Source organism: Mastomys coucha, unplaced genomic scaffold (assembly GCF_008632895.1).
Source record: "Mastomys coucha isolate ucsf_1 unplaced genomic scaffold, UCSF_Mcou_1 pScaffold14, whole genome shotgun sequence".
Taxonomy (NCBI): Eukaryota; Metazoa; Chordata; class Mammalia; order Rodentia; family Muridae; genus Mastomys; species Mastomys coucha.
The window spans coordinates 104,491,521-104,498,073 of record NW_022196896.1 but is presented as its reverse complement, the minus strand read 5'-3'; the positions used below and the strand labels follow the sequence as shown (position 1 = coordinate 104,498,073).

Here is a 6,553-nt window from a genome sequence, read left to right as displayed (position 1 = left end):
GAAGAAGAACCTTCAAGGAAAAGCATCTATCTACCAGAACTCTGTACTGAGAAAGGCAAAAGCACCAAGCCTTCCCATGCCCCAGCAGCTTAATCAAGGACTAACCCTTGCTCGCTCTCATTTGTATTCCAATACTCTCTCCTTAAAACCTCCTTCAACACTAAAAATATAAGATCAAAACCTCTGTTGGGAGAGGGTGAAGCTGGGCAGTGAGTTGGTGGTACAAGCCTTTAATCCCACAGTGTTTGGGAGGCTGATGCAGGTGGATCTCCAAGATGGAGGCCAGAGTGGTCTATATAGTAAGTTACAGGACAAACAGGGCTACAGAGAGAAAGCCCTGCCTTGAAAAACAAAAGCCTTGTCAACAGTGGGCATGGCAGTTTACCTTTAATCCCAGCACTTCAGAGGCAGAGGCAGGAGGATATCTGAGAGGGGGAGCAAGACCAGTCTGGAGAATAACCAGGACTACATAGAAAGATCCTACCTCAAAACTACAACTAAAAAACCTCTGGCTTGACCCATCCTACCATAAAGGCAAGGGTCATCAAAGAGTTCTCACAAGAGCATCCAGAGTACTGACTGCCTCCCCTGCAGTGACTACTTCGGACTATCTGCAGTGTCCTGAGATGGTTACTCCTGATTGTCAACTCGCCTGGATTAATAAATGCCTAGATTAGGAAAGTGTACCTCTGGCTAGGGGAGAGGGTCTGTAAAGGCATTTCCAGAGACAGTTAAAACAGAGAGCTAGCCTAAATCCACGCACTAACCCCTCGAGAGATACACAGCACAGCATTACTGGGAGGTGGAGTCTTTGGAGGAAATAAATCACTAGTGGGATGTTCTTAGGGATTTATCTTGCCCCAGAACCTGCCTATATTCCCCTTCCCGTACTCCTTGGCCACCTTGATATGAACAAGGCCCTCCCCATTAAAACAGAAAGAATGACAACTTGGAAACTATGAGCCAAAAGAAATCTTTCCTGCCTTCTTTGATCAGGTATTTGTCACAATAACACTGAGGTAACTAATATGTCACTCTTCCTATCTCCTTTGCCAACGCTGCCTCTTCTACTCAGTACTAACAAGGGCCTCTTAATTATTCCTCCACAGGTAGCCTGACATGCACATGGTTTTAGATTTTATCAACTGTACAAGGCCCCAAAATGGCATTCTCTACTTCTGAACACTAAACCAGTACCCTAAAGAGAAGGCCACTCCCACAGGTCACTTCTAAACCTAGAAACATGTTCTTCCACACCTAATACCTAGTTCTTTCACAATGAGCCTCAGCCTGGAGAATACTAGTGCATGTAGGCCCTCCAGTTGCCAGGGTCTGAAACAGTACCTTCTCCTGTCTGCTCATATTTATCACCATGCCCAGACAGCTTTATATCTAACATCTCCACTTTCATCATATTAAACCTCTTCAAGGGCTCAGCTAATCTAACATGACAGTTCTAAGAAAAAAGTCAGTATTAATATGAAATTTTCAAAGCAGGGACTTTCTTAAGCACATCTTTGCACTTATTCTATACAGTACGCACAAAAGGACAATACCTGCATACAGCTGATATCCAATAAAAGTATTACAATTAGTTACTTATATTGCCTTCATAAGTGTTTGAATAAATATTTATATAGTTAACAGTTTCCCAATTCATGCATGGTTTTCTTGCTTCCTAAGAACTGAAAGCTGTTTATTTAGTTTTTGGTTTTTTGAGACAGGGTTTCATTATGTGGTTCTGGCTGTCCTGGAATTATGTAAACCACGCTGTCCTCGAACTCAAAGACCTACCTCTGCCTCCTAAGTTCTGGGATAAAAGGTGAGCCACCAAACCCAGCTTAGAGCTGAAATTTTTATGTTAAATTACTGAGTAAAATATAAACTACAATGAATACTTTAGAAAATTATATCTATTGAAAATCAGAAATGCCTATCACTGAGGGCCGAGCTGGGGATGTCTAAATCACACCTTCAGATCCATGGTCCATATAAAAGATTCCTGCTTCTGAACCATTTATCGGGCAAAAATTCAAGTTCTAAAGGAACATTTAAGTTTTAAGCACCCTAAAGGCAGGCAGAATGCATGCTTGGGTATATCCCCTATCTCATTCAGACACTCTGCAACTTGAGCTGAGATGACAATCTGGTGGGAAACATATTGAAATAAAAAATATTATAGTTATTCAAAAGTTCTGAAGCTTTTGTCCTATATACATTTAATTAGCACCTCAGAACACAAATTTGACATCTAGGAAAAATCTCACATAATCAGTTTTTAAAGGCAGCTCCCTGGATTTCCATGTAAATCGTAATGCTTATTATAATCTTCAATCACTCAATTCCTCACCTTTATTGCATGTAACATAGCTTGCAAGTCACCCACTTATCTACAAGATCATTGGCATGTAGTCTAATTCCAGCCTGAGGGTACAGGGACACATCAACCTGTCCCTGTTATGTCTCTCTGCTAAGATATCTGACATGACTCAATGAGAACAATTAGCTGAATCAGGAAGGCGCTAGTGGTGTTCCCCCTCACAATGTCCTTCAGTGTGTCCTTCTTTCTTTGCCTTCTTCAAGGAGGACATCTTGGGACTCAGAGGGTACCCTGTCACTCAGCCCAAATGTCCTACAGCTCCAGTCACTGGCCTCCAGAGATACCAGGTGCCCCTCTCCTATGGCCACACTGGAGTCAGGGCACTTTATGACAGAAGAATCAGAACCTAAGTTAGGAAATTCAATCAGCCTTCAACTGCCTGTGAGGGAGTACTCAGAGAGACATCAGAAAAACGACCTCTCAGGTCCCAACACTTCCCTCTCTGTAATAAGCTTTTCCTGCACTTTTAGGGGCAACTCTGCAGCACCCTGCAAATAACACTCAGAGACAACGTGGGCTTACAAAACAGCCTAAAACAAACAACAAGAACAACACCCAACTACAGCTCTACAGAACCCCTAAGACCCAAAAGAACCTAGAAACCCAAAGCCATGACAGAGGGCTGCATGCCATCAGATGTTAAGTGTTCTGGATTCAGACTGGCCCTCCTGGGGCTCCAGCTTTTCCTACTAGCTCAGAGCTGGGCTAAGTTAATGTGTCCACAGTGCAGGCTCTCTCTTTGTAAAACTGAGAATTTGCACCCGTCCCAGTGGTCTAACAATGTAAAGTAAACATAGTCATGCACAAAGTTCGTGTGTGTGTGTGTGTGTCCTTTAATAAAAGCTCAGTAAATGCTAGCTGTCATTGTAGGCGGTTATCATCAAGCCCCCTCTTCTAGTTCCTATAGGATTCCCAAAAACTGTCCTATCCGTTCTAACTTGAGAGGCTCCCTGTAACAAGTGATAGGAATACCTGTTCTAGAACCAGAATGGACTCAGCGGCTGGATCTTCATCAGTGAAATCCCTTCACTCGATCACACCTGATCCCCGGGGGCTGCCTGTGTGTGCATCGCAGGACTGTGAGACTAAAACGCACTTAAAGAGGAGGACGGGGACACCAGAGGTTCCCCCACGCCAGTACCACCGCCCCGCACCCGCAGTTTCTGCACCCACGCCCGCAGTTTTCGGGGACCCCGCTGGGCACTGGTTCCTCCCACGGACGCCGCGCGGCCGTGTGCGGAGCGGGACGACCCCACCCACGTGCCCGCGCCCGCGGAGGAGGCCGCGGTGCATCCTTCCTCCCGCGCCTGCTTGTCCACGCCGGCGGTTTCCCCGAATCCGCGCGGACGCCCTACTCGCCACTCACCCTCCACCAACCCCCGCTTTCCCGAACCCCCTCCACGGCCCAGCAACCCCGCGTCCCAGGAGTCCCCCTCCGGCACCGGCGAGCCGCATGCACGCCGAGTGGGGGAGAGGCCTGGCCGCCATCCCGCGACCCTCTACGCCTCACAACGGGCGCTGCGCACACTCACCGCGGGCTCCGACCCACGCAGGCCTGGCTGCTCCCCGGAGCGGTTCCCGCCCAGCGCCACCTCCTCAGGACCCTGACGCAGCCGCTGGGGCCGCCTGGCGCCGGCTCAGCCTCTCGCTTCGCCGCCAGCCACCTCCCCGTTCGAGCCCGCTGCCGCGGCCACAACCACAACCACAGTGACGTTCCCCGGGCGCCGGCGGAGCAGCGTCTGTTGAGCCGCAGTCCTGGACGCGCACCCCGGGCTGGCGCTCGTTGCATATGCAAAGAGACCGCCGCCCATTGGCCCGAGGGCGGTGGCGCGTGCGGGGCTCGGCCAATCAAATGCCGACCTGGGGAGCGCGGCGCTGGCGGCAGGGGCGGGGCGAGGTTACTACGGGTCATTCCTCGGAGCCGCCGCTGGCTGGACCCGGTTGGGGCCCTCGCTGGGCGGGGATGGAGCCCTTGGGGAGGGGAACGGCGGGACGGACTAGCAGCTACTGCAGCTGCAGAGGGGAGCGGAGCTGGAGGCGTTGCGCGGGAGGACTGGAGGCATCCATGGTGCCCCCGAGTGAGAACTGCAAAACCCGCGTTCACGGCCGCGATGCATAAATCTCAATAAAAAGCAAGAAATAGCCTGCTTGGTGTTTTGGTTGGGTTTTTTTTTTCCATTCTTCTCTGGACTGGATTCGTTATCCTAGTTTGAACACGAATTTTCTAGCAAATCTTACAAGGGGAAAAAAAAAAACTGACGTTTGAAATGCTTGTGGAGGGGAAAAGGCTCAAAAGCATGCCCTGTATTATTTCTCTTGCGTGGGCTTCGTTTAATGCAGTGTGTATCCCGTTGACTCCTAACTAAATCTTAGCATAACACCACGTTTCATGTTTCCAAAGGATGAAACGTTACTCAAAAAATAATTTCTCGTTCTCGTTCGAGAAATGTGTGTGTTTATTCACACATTGTCTATATCCTCTTGGACACTACACCAGGATATAGGCATTTATTTTACAACTGCCTTCCCCCCCCCATTCAAACAAAACATACACCCAAGCAAAACACAAATGACTAATCAGCCACTGCAGTGTAATATTAGAAAGAGACTGTTCATAGCAGACTTGGGTTTTTTTCTTAACCCAACATATTATTTAAAGGTCTGTGAACTTTTCTTTAAGTAGGTGAAAGGTCGAGTTGCTGTGCTAGCCTCCAGCTAAGGCAGAGAGAGAGAGAGAGGCTCACTTCCCAGGACAATCTAAAAACACTCAGGAGGCTGCCAGAACCTGGGCTAGGTGGGGCCATGATGCACACTACAAAGCCAGCTTACTCACTCACCTTGGGCGCCTGGCCAGTCTAACTGCCTAAAAGAACCGATAGCATTCGACTCAAGCAACCTGTTCCTACTAGGAATGCCACATTTCTGGGGCTCTTAATCTTCCCAAGGAAACCGTGCCAATAAATGGAATGCAGAATTTCCAGTCTACAGAGGGCCTTATACCTTAGAAGTTGTAATTCAGAACTGCAAACCTGGAGAAAAACTAAACAACTTCGAGACAGGAAAACTAATACTGAACCTTCCTCCCCGGTTAATAAACGTAAAACATGTGTAGAATTCCAGGGACATCTTTCTTCCTTATCTCTTTATAGGCTAAAAAATATTTTATGGGCATCTCTTTACATTTAACAGAAAATACTCTTGAAATTCAAATAACTGGAATATTGTTTGCTGTTTAATACTAGTTAAACAGAAACTATTGTTTTTCTATTCACTAGACTTCTTTGTGTGGTTGTTTAGTTCTTTGTGAGAGAGTGGGAGCCAAGATCTCCTTATGTAGCTCAGACAGGCCTGCATTCTACTATGTAGACCAGGATTGCCTAGAATTCACAGTGATTCTAGGATTACAGGTGTGATACAGTGCTTTAAGCTTTCTTTATGCCTGGTAGCTCGGTCTTACACTGCCCACAGGCTAACCCTGAACTCCAGACAGTCTTCTACCTCACCTAGGTTTATTTTTTGTTGTTGTTTTGACACAGCAGAGTGTGATGACACACAACTTTAATCTTGGTACTTGGAAGGTAGAGGCAGATAGATCTCTAAATTTGAGGCCTGCCTAGTCTACTTAAGTAAGGTCTAGGCCAGCCAGGAGACAGTTTGGTTTTTTTTTTGTGTGTGTGTGTGTGTATGTTGTTTTTGTTGCTGCTGCTGCCGCTGTTGTTTTGTTGTTTTTTAAGAAAGAGAAAGAGAGAGAGAGAGAGAGAGAGAGAGGAAGGCTGGCAAGGTGACTCAAGAGGGTTAAAGGTACTTAATGCAAAGCTTAGTGACCTGAGTTCAATCCCTGAGCCCATATCATGGAAGAAGAAAACTGACTCTCAAAAACTGTCCTTTGACCTCCCCTGAAGCACCATGGGATACATATACAGATGCACAAAATAAGAAATATAAGAAAATATATAAGAAATATAAGAAAAACAAATAAATAAGAAAATACAATATAAGAAAAACAAAAAGCAAAAACCACAACTGAACACAGTGATCCCAGCACTAGAGATGCTGAGGCAGGGGGGCTGCTACATTGACCCTAGCTTGGGCTACACTGTGAGTTTCAGGCTAGCTTAAACACCAGAGGGAAACTCTGGACTAGTCTCAGACTAGCAGAAAAAAGAAAAGAAA

General features: G+C 46.9%; 2 protein-coding genes across 4 annotated transcripts in view; both read right to left on the bottom strand.

Annotated features, from left to right (window-relative positions):
- LOC116088628 (U3 small nucleolar RNA-associated protein 14 homolog B) overlaps positions 1–4,174 on the bottom strand; it is a 10,045-nt gene extending 5,871 nt beyond the window's left edge. The window contains exon 1 of the mRNA XM_031368124.1: positions 3,913–4,174. The gene's annotated coding sequence lies outside the window, so the exon portion shown is untranslated. The remainder of the gene's footprint in view (positions 1–3,912) is intronic.
- Positions 1–4,179, bottom strand: part of Acsl3 (acyl-CoA synthetase long chain family member 3) — a 53,531-nt gene extending 49,352 nt beyond the window's left edge. For 2 of the 3 annotated variants that reach the window (XM_031368126.1, XM_031368127.1), the window contains exon 1: positions 3,913–4,179. The gene's annotated coding sequence lies outside the window, so the exon portion shown is untranslated. Of the gene's footprint in view, positions 1–3,352; positions 3,440–3,912 lie in introns of those variants that run through there. The other variant, XM_031368128.1, reaches the window with a different exon arrangement.
- Positions 4,180–6,553: the final 2,374 nt, after the last annotated feature.